Here is a 13,427-nt window from a genome sequence, read left to right as displayed (position 1 = left end):
TGTTAAAAAATGTTCAGTTGGGCCACTCAGTGGTCACTATAGCTGCCATTTCTCTTTTGAAGAATTTAGAGAGATAGTGAGATTTCAGAAGTGTCAGTGCATATGGTTAGAAAGGAATAATACGACTCAGTGTCACTTAAGTGGATAAGCAATCCAGAAATGGACTAAATTTTGATAGTTATGAACTAATGTGTAAAATATAGCTAAGAACTTAATTTTTCTGCCTCTACTAATTGCACAAGTCAATGAAGTTACATAAAATTGTATTGCTGCAAAGAATCTTGGAATATTTATATTAAGACTTATTCCAAATTACAATACCTTGTAAAATTGTCTACCCTGAACTGTTAACTTACATTATGTTCTTTTCCAGTGCAGCCTTACCAGTCTACTTCATCTTCGGCAAGGATGTGGCGATTTAAATGAGTTACGTACACAAGGTACTGCAGGAACTCAGCAATTCTGGCAGCATCTATGGAAGGGAATAAACAGTTAATGTTTTGAACTAAGACCCAAACCAGTATACATGCAAATTAAATGAACATGTACTCAGTAATTTATTTAACAAGTAAATTAGTATTTACACAACTATTTTATGTCTTATTTGTAAACACCTATCCAAGAAACATCAAATAATATTTTTTAAAATTAACATTTTTACTAAATTGTTCCATGAAAAATGAAATGAAAATTAAAAACACTGCAGATACTGGCAATTTGAAATAAAGCAACAATGTTAGGAATACTGAACAGATCAGAGTACCCAGCATCTGTGGAAAGAGAAGCTGTTGTTGTTTCAGACCCAAGACCCTCTATATTTGAACCAGGAAAAAAGAGGAACTAAATGAAGCGGCGAAGTATGGGTAGAACAAAGGGAATATCAAAGGGAAGACAAGATGAGCTAATATGGCAGTTAAATAACAGTTAAAAACAATTACATTTCATTCTATGTTCATGGTCATCTTTTGCAGTAGCCTATCCACTTCGAGGTCCAGTATGCTTTGTGTTCAGAGTTGCTCTTCTCCACACCACTGTTGTAGTGTGTGCTTATCTGAGTTATTGTTACCTTTGTGTCAGCTTGAACCAGTCTGGCCATTCTCCTTTGACTCCTTATTGAGAAGGTGTTTTGCCCATAGAACTGCTGCCCACTAGATGTTTCCTTGAACCATTCTCTCTAAATTCTAGACTGTTGTGTGTGAAAATCCCAGGAGATCAGCAGTTTCTGAGGAACTCAAATTACCCCATCTGGCACCAATAATCATTCCATGTTCAAAGTCACTTAGATCACATTTCTTCCCCATTCTGATGTTTGGTCTAAACAACAACTAAACCTCTTGACTATGTCTGCATGCTTTTATGCATTCAGTTGCTGGCACATGATTGGCTGATTAGATATTTGCATTAACGAGCAGGTGTACAGTTGTACCTCATAAAGTAGCTACTAAACGAACATAATGTTTTCCTACTGGCAGGTTACCAGACCATATAAAACAAAGGTAAGACTGGACAAAAGAGATGAGCGAAGCAGAATTGAACACTTCTGATGCAGGCAAAAAGAAAGCCAATTTGCCGAGAGTTAGAAAATTTGACATTAAGTCTGAAGTTTGCAGTACATTCAGACAGAAGATGAGGTGTTGCTCTTTAAGCTAGTTTTGGGCCTCGTTGTGTAATTGCAGGAGGCCACAGAGAGAAAAGGGCAATGTGAGACTGGGATGGTGAATTAAGGTTGCTGGCAACTACAAATTCAGGCCACTCCTATAGAGTGAAGATAGGTATCCTACAAAGTAATCACCCAGTGCTCTTTTCCCAACAATAAATGCTGCTTGACTCACTGAGTGCCTCTAGCAGATTGTTTCTGGCTCCAGGCTTCATCATCTGCAGTCTCTTTTGTCTTTCTGCAATATGCCTAGGTTTTCTTTTCCCATTGTAGAATTTCAATGCAATGTACTTAATTTGAAGAACTGCAAGTGAGTTGTTGCACCAGGTTGAAATACTATCTATGTCCTTGGAGCCTGGAAAGGGGTGAGGTGAAAGAACATCTCCTGTGCTTGTATGACTCTTTAACTGAACCAATAATAGCAATTAGCTGTCAATACAGATGCTCCCTCTGCTTAATTGGTTATTGCTATTGAGGATGAACACCAACCAAGATGCCCCAGCAAAGCTAATCCTGAAATTCGCCTATACCCTTCTAATTTCTGAAATTATTGGTAATCTGCCAAAGTAGTTAGTTTGATATCCCAGAATGTTTAGCTATACCACTAAAAAAAGATGGGTAAATAATTATAGAATAATTTCTATTCCTGGGTGTTCCTATGTCAGTTAAAGTTATAGAAATGGACAATTCTCTGGAATCTGTGGCATATGATAGAACTCAAAGCATGGTGTTACAGTATATGTAGCATTGAGGTTAAATTGTTGAACTGTGTGGCCTAATGGTTAAGCCTTTGGGCTAGTGATCTGAAGGTCGATAGTTCGAGCCTCAACTGAGGCAGCGTGTGTATCCTTGAGGAAGGCACTTAACTACACAGTGCTCCTGCAGGTTTATAACCCAGTGGTGACAGCTGGTGCAGTATGGACAGGACAGGACAGATCAACAACTGATCTAGAGACATTGCATACAACCACTGGAAGATGAGTTTAATGCATGTATTTGTATCTGGGATTTTAGAACATGTGTAACAGAATAGGACACAAAAATTTTACCTGATTAATATATTAAAATATGTAGTTTATTAAAAATATGGTTTTTTAAAATCCTTGTCAAAGGAAGCCTTGCCATTCATACCTGGTCTGATCCACATGCAGAACCAACAAAGTAATTGATCTCAAATGTCCGGTGAAATGGCTTTGAAAGCTATTCAGATCAAGAGGTAAAGAGCTATCAATGCATTCATTGCCACCAACGATACGGAAGAATTGCAGACTAATGGGATTAGCTTTGCTACAGCATCTTGGTCAGTGTTGCAGGTATTCATCTTCAGTAACAATAACTGACTAGGCAGAGAGAGCATCTGTATTGACTAGCGATTCCCTGGATTGGTTCAGTTACAAACATAGATTCAGCATGAATTGCCACCTTATTTTCAGAAATACCATTTCTTGTAGAATATAATTTAGAAAGTGTTTGGATGATCTATGAGTTACAAATTGATTTGAATCCAGTTTTGATCAATTTGTGATTATAGTAGAAATTTTAACATAGAAGATAGAACAGTATGGCACAGAAAAAGCCCTTCAGTCTATGATGTTGGGCGACCTATATTAACAAACTCAACAATCAATCTAATCCTTCACTCCAACCCAGCCCAAAACCCTTCATTTTTCTTACAACTATGTATCTCCATCTAAGAGTTTCTTAAATGAGCCTATTGTATCATCCTCTACCATTACCCCTGGCAGGCGTTTACCACTAGTCACTGACCTCCAAACTGAATATATTCCATTTCTGCCACCCTCTGCCTACAATGGACAAGACAATTCCGAAACCACACAATACTCAGTTAATTCTTCAGGCAATTCCCAATCGATAGAAATCAATTGAAAGAAATTATTTGGAATGAAAGTTTATTCCCAAAAAAATGTGATTCAGTACTTCTCTGGCTGGTTTAGTTCCCAACACAGCCTCTCTGTGAGAAGGACAAAATGACACTATTAACCCTGCACTTGACCTTACAATTTATGTCTTTCCGGCCTTGTACTTTATTGCCTGCCTGCACTGCCCTTTCTCTGTGATACTAACACTTTATTCTGCATTGTTATTATTGCAATGAAATAATCTATACTGACGGCATGCAAAACATTTTTGCATTGTGTTTCGATACATGTGATAATAATAAAACTATTTCAATTACACATATAATTACAAACTTTTTTCCAGTGATGGGATCATTCAAAAATACTCATTTGGAGAAATATGTTTTGAAAATTCTGCTTGGGAATCCCTTCTATAATCTCTGTTCTGCTGAAACTATTTCAGCTTTTAACAATGTACTCAGGATTAAAAGATGTCCATCATGCTAAAAAACATCTCTTCAAACCCAAGGAAAGGCTCTGAGCACCAGGTGTAGAGATGCAATGCTACCATTCCCTTCATCATTGGGGGTTTGGGATAACCTAGTGTCCTAATGTGGATATACAAATTATGTTCATTAACTTTGATCCTGGTCAGTGCCTTTGGTCTTGGCTGCAACTTCTACTACGATGGAGCACATGAATATTCCAGCCAAAGTTCAATTGCACTGTCAAAGTATTGATTTAATACTTGTATTTACAAAAGTCGCTTTACCATTCAAGTATATCATGAAACATAATTGTCACTCATTATCAAATCTGTGCTTTTTGATTGATACATCATGAAAGATGGCACAGAATAAAAATAGAATTTCCTTTTGTGTGAGCATATAACTAAAATTGATCAGGCTTGCTCTGATCTTTTTTCTTATTGTTCACTGTTGATTAGATAAAAAGGATTTAAAAAATAACCACACAGTAGAAGAAATCCCATTATTGTTCACCCTGTTTTATCAAAAGAATATAAAAAAATAAAGATATATATGTCAATCATTTGCTCCAAAATAAAATTCTCTATATGCTTTTATTTTGAAACCACTAGAGGGTGAATTCGATTTCTTCAATTGTGTGTTCTTTGCCGTAGGAGAATTCTTTCATCCCTTTCATACATTGCAAATGTATCCTGAAAAGAATGATGCCAGAGTTATCCCATGCTCAGTCAAGATATCTTTGGTTTGGTGACCATATTTAATCTGACAGAGCAGGTTAGATAGGACTGAAAAAATAGGATTGAAAGGTGGAAGTATTCAAAAAATCTGAATTTTTGCCATCATATCATCCAATTAGAGAATCACTAATTGTGATCGACAGCATCAGTAAAGTTTTGTAGAAAGTTCTAAAAATATGATGCACTTTATTTATTCATTGAATGAAAATATTACTGGCAAATCTGACATTTCCTGAATATCTTTAATATACCACAACTTTGATATACAACTACTGGGCTATCATAAAGGGAATTTAAGAGTCAACCCTCTGGCTGTGGTTCTAGAATCATGTATACATCACATTGAGTGAAAACAATTTGATTTCCTTATCTAAGTGCAATATAGAATAAGATTTTTTTTATTTTAAAGCCAATTACACAAATCAAGACTGATGCTGGCTTTCTAATTTAGCATTTACTTAGTTGATTGAAACTGCATTATCCAGCTATAATGGTGGGATTTGAACTCATGACTCCACATTAATGGTCCAAATTTCTGCTGAAGTTCTTCAAAGTTATATATTTTACATCTGAATCAATAAAAGGTTGCAAGCTTGATATCCCACGTATCAGAAAAGAGTTGGCTGTAGTATTATGTGGATCATCTCCCCACCCTTACCAGACAAAATGTAACTTGAAGAGTAACAGTAGATAGAGAGAATCTGTGCACACATATAGTGCACTAGGAGAAAGGGCCTTCAAGGTTCACTTGGAGCCTGATTGCAGGTATTATTGAACATCAATTGAATTGCAACCTACAGATGCTGATGAATGACAAAAGCTGCCATAGTTACATGGGACTATTGAAATACACATTGACTTGCACCAGCTCTCTTCCAGAACTGTTCAGTGTCCATTCTCCCTCTCTTTCATTGTAGCTTCACAACTGTGTTTTTGTTATATTAATCCAATTCTCCTCATGAAGTTACAACCAGATCTGCTTCCACTATTCTTTCAACAATTGAATTTCAGCACGATGAAACACTACATGCAAGTATGTGTCCTCATCTTACTCCTTATTTTTTTGAAATCATTTCAATGTTACATCTTCTGCTTCTCAATAAAACAACTTACTGTTATTTGCCTAATCTAGCAATTACTAATTTGACCTCCAGGAACACTTTATCAATTTGTCTCTCAGTCTTCTCTGCTCTTAGAACAATCCCAGCTTCTCTAGTCAACCAGATAAATAAGTTCTGCATCTTTCAATTACATCTTTTCAGGAACTTTTATCAAGGCCTTAACTTCCTTCTGACAGGACAATGAGCAAAAATAGACAAAATTTTCCAGTTGCCATTAAGCTACTCTTTGTCAAAGATTCAATAAAATCTTGTTTTTGTAGTCGATGCACCTATTTGTAATGTTCAGGGTCTTGAATGCTTTTCAATCTATTTCTCAATTTGTCTAGACAATTTCAGATGTTTTGTCCCTATACATACAACCGTGGCTCTTCTATCCTCCACACAGTTTTGAATTTCACACTCAATGATTATACTGGTACGATTTTGAGTCAGTTCAATAAATCTGCATGAAATAACAATGGCACATTCATCACAGGAACTGCTCTCCCCTCTGTCAGGGACACCTCCTATAGGTGATGTCTCAGGAAGGCAGAATCCATCATTAGGTACCTAGCCATTTGGGCCATGCTTTCTTTCCAAAGCTGCCATTCAGGCCTGAAGACCCACATTTCAAGTTGACGTTTTATAAATTATATAAAAAAGCTATGGATTGTAAGATTGTTTATTTTTGCCACAATTTATTTTTCCTGGACATTTATAATCGGGGAAAATCAGAATATAGTGAATAATTTGATCTTATCTGCGGTACTGGCTATTTTTTATGTCCACAAAAGTAAATCCTTTAATATTATGAAATATCTTTTTCAGCTGCAACCAGATAATCAGATGAATAAAAGAATGAGATAGTAAGGGAAAAATGAAAATGGAAAACAGGCTTCTTTTGCATTATTGACCAGGTATGGTGGATAAGAAGCGATATAGAGCATAATCAATTGTGAATCTGTCTAATGTTTGCTGAAAGCAGCTGGAACCTTTCTTGGCCTCAAGGCACAAGTAGCACCAGGATGTCTGTCAATGAACACAAGTTGCTTGAATGCAAGAAACCATGCTTAGGCTACGTCCACACTACGCCGGATAAATCCGTACCCGAAGCTTTTTCTCTTCATTTTTACCCTCCGTCCACACTAAAACGGCGTTTTCGTCCCCCGAAACTGGAGCTTTTCAGAAACACTTTCCAGGGTGGGTATTTTTGAAAACGCTGCTCAGGCAGATCAGTGTGGATGGAGTAACCGGAGAAATCTGAAAACGCTGTCAGACGACAGTGCGCTATTTCTTTGTTTTCTTGAATGCAACCTAACAATTTCAGAACAGAGGGCAACAAAACTGACGCCAGAAGAGTTAGAAATGTACTCACTAAATTCTTTGACCCATAACTTACTGAATAAATAAGTATACTCACTTTGCCCTGTTTTATGCCCTTACTCATATGAAGGTGGTTTACCTATTTATGCAAGTACTTCTCTGACAATAGATGTGTAACAGCCTAATGTAACATTGTATGGAAGTACAAGATAATACTGATGCAGACATGTTTTATATATTTATCAAGGTGCTTTATTAATGCAACAGAGTTAGTCAGTTTTTCAATGTTGGCCATCAGCCGGCTCATACAGTCCGTGAACTCCCTGTTGGTTGCCTCCGTACGCTCCAGTATTTGTTTTTTTACACTTTTAAGTTCTCCTGCACGAGAGCCAACAGCCGCCCGTTGTTTTAAGTTTTTCTAGTCTAACTACACAACTGCGCACTTTCACACCGAGATTCGACACCAAACATGTCGCTTGTTTTCGGTAGATGTGTCCTGCACATGCGCAGGAGGAGGAGATTCGCCGAAATCTCCATTTCAATGTAGACAGAGATACTTTTAAAATCGCATATTGTGGACACCTATCGTTTTTACGCGAAACCGGCGTTTTCAAAATTATCCGGTCTAGTGTGGATGAAGCCTTAGTTAGTGACATGAGAACAAAAGACCAAAGAGTTTATCTGATTCTGCGTGGTCCTCAGTGCATGTGGATTACCCCCATTTATTGAGGCACCTTTCCCTCAGTTCTTGGGACTTCACCGAGACCAGAAAAACACTATTAATCGACCGAGAGTGATTTGGAGATCCCCGAAAACAGCAACAATCAAGTCCCTCGACAACGGTGACAATCAAATGAAAATTGTGAGCTCTGAAATCTGTGGAACTTATTTCATATTATTTAGTGTGGTTAATTTGTACTTCCTACTTTATGATAATAAATGAGGCTTAAGTTACTTTGTTGTGTTTGTATGCTTATTACCACATCTCCTGGACAGTCGAATTGGTTTGGATCTGAGGAACCCAGCCCATTACAACATCAAAAAGTTAGAAGGCAATGAGTTTATATGGAGATAATTATACCAAAAAGTAAACATAAGAATATTTATGGTTGGTGACCAAAGATCTTACACATCAGAACTAAAGAGGTATACTAATTGACTTTCACTGGCTACTAAATACATTTTGCATTTTGACTAATGCTACAATAAAAGGAGTATCTCTTTACCAGTAGTTTTCAAAAAACAGATTTCCTCAGCACATTGGGATATATTTTTCTTCAGAGAACAGAGGTATAAGCTAAAACTGATTATTGTAAATACTTCCATTAAGTTAGCTCTTAGCCTTTTCTCCTTCCAGAACTGTTAGCAATTTCTACCGTCTTTCCACACATATGAAGTCCTTCATCCTTGGATCCATTCTGCTTTGATTGCAGAAATTGAATCATCAGACGTGTAGCATTCTGACAAGATATAACTCAGGATAATAAATTTCAAACGTAAGTATATGCTGTCAGAAATAATCACAACTTTAACAGTGTAAGAACAACCACCTGGGTTCAGGCCTTCTGTTTACAAAGGAGTTCATAAAGTTTACATTGCTGGCTTCCAGCTCTCACTAATAGCCATGATTAATCTTGACGGAGCACTTAACTTTGACATAATGTGGCTTGGGATACAGAAACTGAGAGAATGAACATGAATGAAAATCTCCAGCTGTTATTAAAGAAATATTAGAATCTGCCCTGTGGGACTTGTGGCTGTAATTTCAGAACTGTAATGTTAGCTATAATGAAAGAATCAAAGCCAATCTCTGAATATTTAATTGCAGGAAGCTTCCTGTCCTCCACTATTAGATGTTGGACAGCAATCTGCCACATAAGAGGCAGTGAAGGAGTCAGATGAAGTGTTGGCCAGGTAGTACAAGATGATTTTGGTATAGAAGAATAATCTGAAATGTTAGATATTGGCATCTGGTGGGTGGGGGTGGGGACAATTGATGAAAGACAAGAAGCGGTTAAATTCTTTGGAGATTTGCCATCACTCACCATTTAAGTAACATATACCTTTTGTTTTTCTTGCCAAAATAGACAATTTCTCATTTTCCCAAATTGTTTGCCAGATCCTTACCCTCAAATTTAACCGAACTATGCCCCTTAATAACCTCATTCTATCCTCTGCAAAACTTACTTTTCCACTTGTCCTTGTGTCATCAGCAAAATTAACAACCATGCCTTATGTCACTTGCATAATTTGCAAATTATAGATATTTTAGCACCATTCTCTGCAGCCAACCCGAAAATAGTTCGATATGCAGTTTATTGAATCTGTTTTTTTTTTGGCTAATGGGCAGTCTTGCATCAACAGCAGTCTGCTATGGAACACACCACGAACTATTGATTTCCATAATAACCTTTGATTTGGCATCTTCTTAAGCACCTACTGGAGATTCCTAAGGTTGTCATAGCCACATAAGATAGCTGTTGGGACTTGGAACAAGAAAGCAGCGGGAGAGCACCTAAAGACTTTGAGCAGGAAGACATTTTGAGTTCTCGGGGGAAGAGAGAGGCCAGACGCACAGACACGTGATGTCAGCCAGTTGAGCATGAACAGTTTAAAAAGAAGGCAGCCATATCCAACTGCAGCTTTGAGAGCAGGCAGCGGAGTGAAAGGGCTTTGGCTCCATGGGCTTCGGCGGTAACCGGATGAGCTGAGGCAGTTGCTGATTGCAAAAGGAGGTAGTATGTGTGTGCGGCCGGTTTTCTGTGGTCAATGGTAGATGTGGGAGGTCCTGGAGTCTCCCGGCATCCCTGACGCCACATCTGCACCCAGTGCATCAAGATGCAACTCCTAAGGGACCATGTTAGGGAATTGGAGCTGCAGCTGGATGACCTTCATCTGGTCAGGGAGAGTGAGGAGGTGATAGAGAGGAGTTACAGACAGGTGGTCACTCCAGGGCCAGGGGGACAGAGAAATGGATCACAGTCAGGAGAGGGAAGCGGAAGAGTCGGGTACTAGAGAGTACCCCTGTGGTATACCTCTTGACAATAGTACTCCTATTTGAGTACTGTTGGGGGGGCGGACAGCCTACCTGGGGGAAGCGACAGTGGCCGTGCCTCTGGCACAGAGTCTGGCCCTATGGCTCAGAAGGGTAGGGAAAGGAAGAGGAAGGCAGTAGTGATAGGGGACTCTATAGTCAGGGGGTCAGACAGGCAATTCTGTGGATGTAGGAAAAAAACTTGGATGGTAGATTGCCTCCCAGGTGCCAGGGTCCGGGATGTTTCTGATCGCATCCAAGATATCCTGCAGTGAGAGGGAGAACAGCCAGAGGTCATGGTACATATTGGTATCAATGACATAGGTAGTAAAAGGGAAGAAGTCCTGAAAGAAGACTACAGGGAGTTAGGAAGGAAGTTCAAAAGCAGGACCTCAAAGGTAGTAATCTCAGGATTACGACCTGTGCCACGCGACAGTGGGAATAGGAATAGAGGGAGGTGGAGAATAACACAGTGAGTATAGGGATAGAGTGAGGTGGAGAATAACACAGTGAGTATAGGGATAGAGTGAGGTGGAGGATAACACAGTGAGTATAGGAATAGAGGGAGGTAGAGAATAAAACAGTGAGTATAGGAACAGAGGGAGGTGGAGAATAACACAGTGAGTATAGGAATAGAGGGAGGTGGAGAATAACACAGTGAGTATAGAGATAGAATGAGGTGGAGAATAACACAGTGAGTATAGGGATAGAGTGAGGTGGAGAATAACGCAGTGATTATAGGAATAGAGGGAGGTGGAGAATAACACAGTGAGTATAGGGATAGAGTGAGGTGGAGGATAACACAGTGAGTATAGGGATAGAGTGAGGTGGAGAATAACACAGTGAGTATAGGAATAGAGGGAGGTGGAGAATAACGCAGTGATTATAGGAATAGAGGGAGGTGGAGAATAACACAGTGAGCATAGGGATAGAGTGAGGTGGAGGATAACACAGTGAGTATAGGGATAGAGTGAGGTGGAGGATAACACAGTGAGTATAGGGATAGAGTGAGGTGGAGAATAACACAGTGAGTATAGGGATAGAGTGAGGTGGAGGATAATACAGTGAGTATAGGGATAGAGTGAGGTGGAGAATAACACAGTGGGAATAGGAATAGAGGGAGGTGGAGAATAACACACTGAGTATAGGGATAGAGTGAGGTGGAGAATAACACAGTGAGTATAGGGATAGAGTGAGGTGGAGAATAACGCAGTGATTATAGGAATAGAGGGAGGTGGAGAATAACACAGTGAGTATAGGGATAGAGTGAGGTGGAGGATAACACAGTGAGTATAGGGATAGAGTGAGGTGGAGAATAACACAGTGAGTATAGGAATAGAGGGAGGTGGAGAATAACGCAGTGATTATAGGAATAGAGGGAGGTGGAGAATAACACAGTGAGCATAGGGATAGAGTGAGGTGGAGGATAACACAGTGAGTATAGGGATAGAGTGAGGTGGAGGATAACACAGTGAGTATAGGGATAGAGTGAGGTGGAGAATAACACAGTGAGTATAGGGATAGAGTGAGGTGGAGAATAACTGAGTATAGGGATAGAGTGAGGTGGAGAATAACACAGTGAGTATAGGTATAGAGTGAGGTGGAGAATAACACAGTGAGTATAGGGATAGAGTGAGGTGGAGAATAACACAGTGAGTATAGGGATAGAGTGAGGTGGAGAATAACACAGTGGGAATAGGAATAGAGGGAGGTGGAGAATAACACAGTGAGTATAGGAATAGAGGGAGGTGGAGAATAACACAGTGAGTATAGGAATAGAGGGAGGTGGAGAATAACACAGTGAGTATAGGAATAGAGGGAGGTGGAGAATAACACAGTGAGTATAGGGATAGAATGAGGTGGAGAATAACACAGTGAGTATAGGGATAGAGTGAGGTGGAGGATAACACAGTGAGTATAGGGATAGAGTGAGGTGGAGAATAACACAGTGAGTATAGGAATAGAGGGAGGTGGAGAATAACGCAGTGATTATAGGAATAGAGGGAGGTGGAGAATAACACAGTGAGCATAGGGATAGAGTGAGGTGGAGGATAACACAGTGAGTATAGGGATAGAGTGAGGTGGAGGATAACACAGTGAGTATAGGGATAGAGTGAGGTGGAGAATAACACAGTGAGTATAGGGATAGAGTGAGGTGGAGAATAACTGAGTATAGGGATAGAGTGAGGTGGAGAATAACACAGTGAGTATAGGTATAGAGTGAGGTGGAGAATAACACAGTGAGTATAGGGATAGAGTGAGGTGGAGAATAACACAGTGAGTATAGGGATAGAGTGAGGTGGAGAATAACACAGTGGGAATAGGAATAGAGGGAGGTGGAGAATAACACAGTGAGTATAGGAATAGAGGGAGGTGGAGAATAACACAGTGAGTATAGGAATAGAGGGAGGTGGAGAATAACACAGTGAGTATAGGAATAGAGGGAGGTGGAGAATAACACAGTGAGTATAGGGATAGAATGAGGTGGAGAATAACACAGTGAGTATAGGGATAGAGTGAGATGGAGAATAACGCAGTGATTATAGGAATAGAGGGAGGTGGAGAATAACACAGTGAGTATAGGGATAGAGTGAGGTGGAGGATAACACAGTGAGTATAGGGATAGAGTGAGGTGGAGAATAACACAGTGAGTATAGGAATAGAGGGAGGTGGAGAATAACACAGTGAGTATAGGGATAGAGTGAGGTGGAGAATAACACAATGAGTATAGGGATAGAGTGAGGTGGAGAATAACACAGTGAGTATAGGGATAGAGTGAGGTGGAGGATAACACAGTGAGTACAGGGATAGAGTGAGGTGGAGAATAACACAGTGAGTATAGGAATAGAGTGAGGTGGAGAATAACACAGTGAGTATAGGGATAGAGTGAGGTGGAGAATAACACAGTGGGAATAGGAATAGAGGGAGGTGGAGAATAACACAGTGAGTATAGGAATAGAGGGAGGTGGAGAATAACACAGTGAGTATAGGGATAGAGTGAGGTGGAGAATAACACAGTGGGAATAGGAATAGAGGGAGGTGGAGGATAACACAGTGAGTATAGGAATAGAGTGAGGTGGAGAATAACACAGTGAGTATAGGAATAGAGGGAGGTGGAGAATAACACAGTGAGTATAGGAATAGAGGGAGGTGGAGAATAACACAGTGAGTATAGGGATAGAGTGAGGTGGAGAATAACACAGTGAGTATAGGGATAGAGTGAGGTGGA

Source organism: Hemitrygon akajei, chromosome 13 (assembly GCF_048418815.1).
Source record: "Hemitrygon akajei chromosome 13, sHemAka1.3, whole genome shotgun sequence".
Taxonomy (NCBI): Eukaryota; Metazoa; Chordata; class Chondrichthyes; order Myliobatiformes; family Dasyatidae; genus Hemitrygon; species Hemitrygon akajei.
This window is presented reverse-complemented; position numbering follows the sequence as displayed.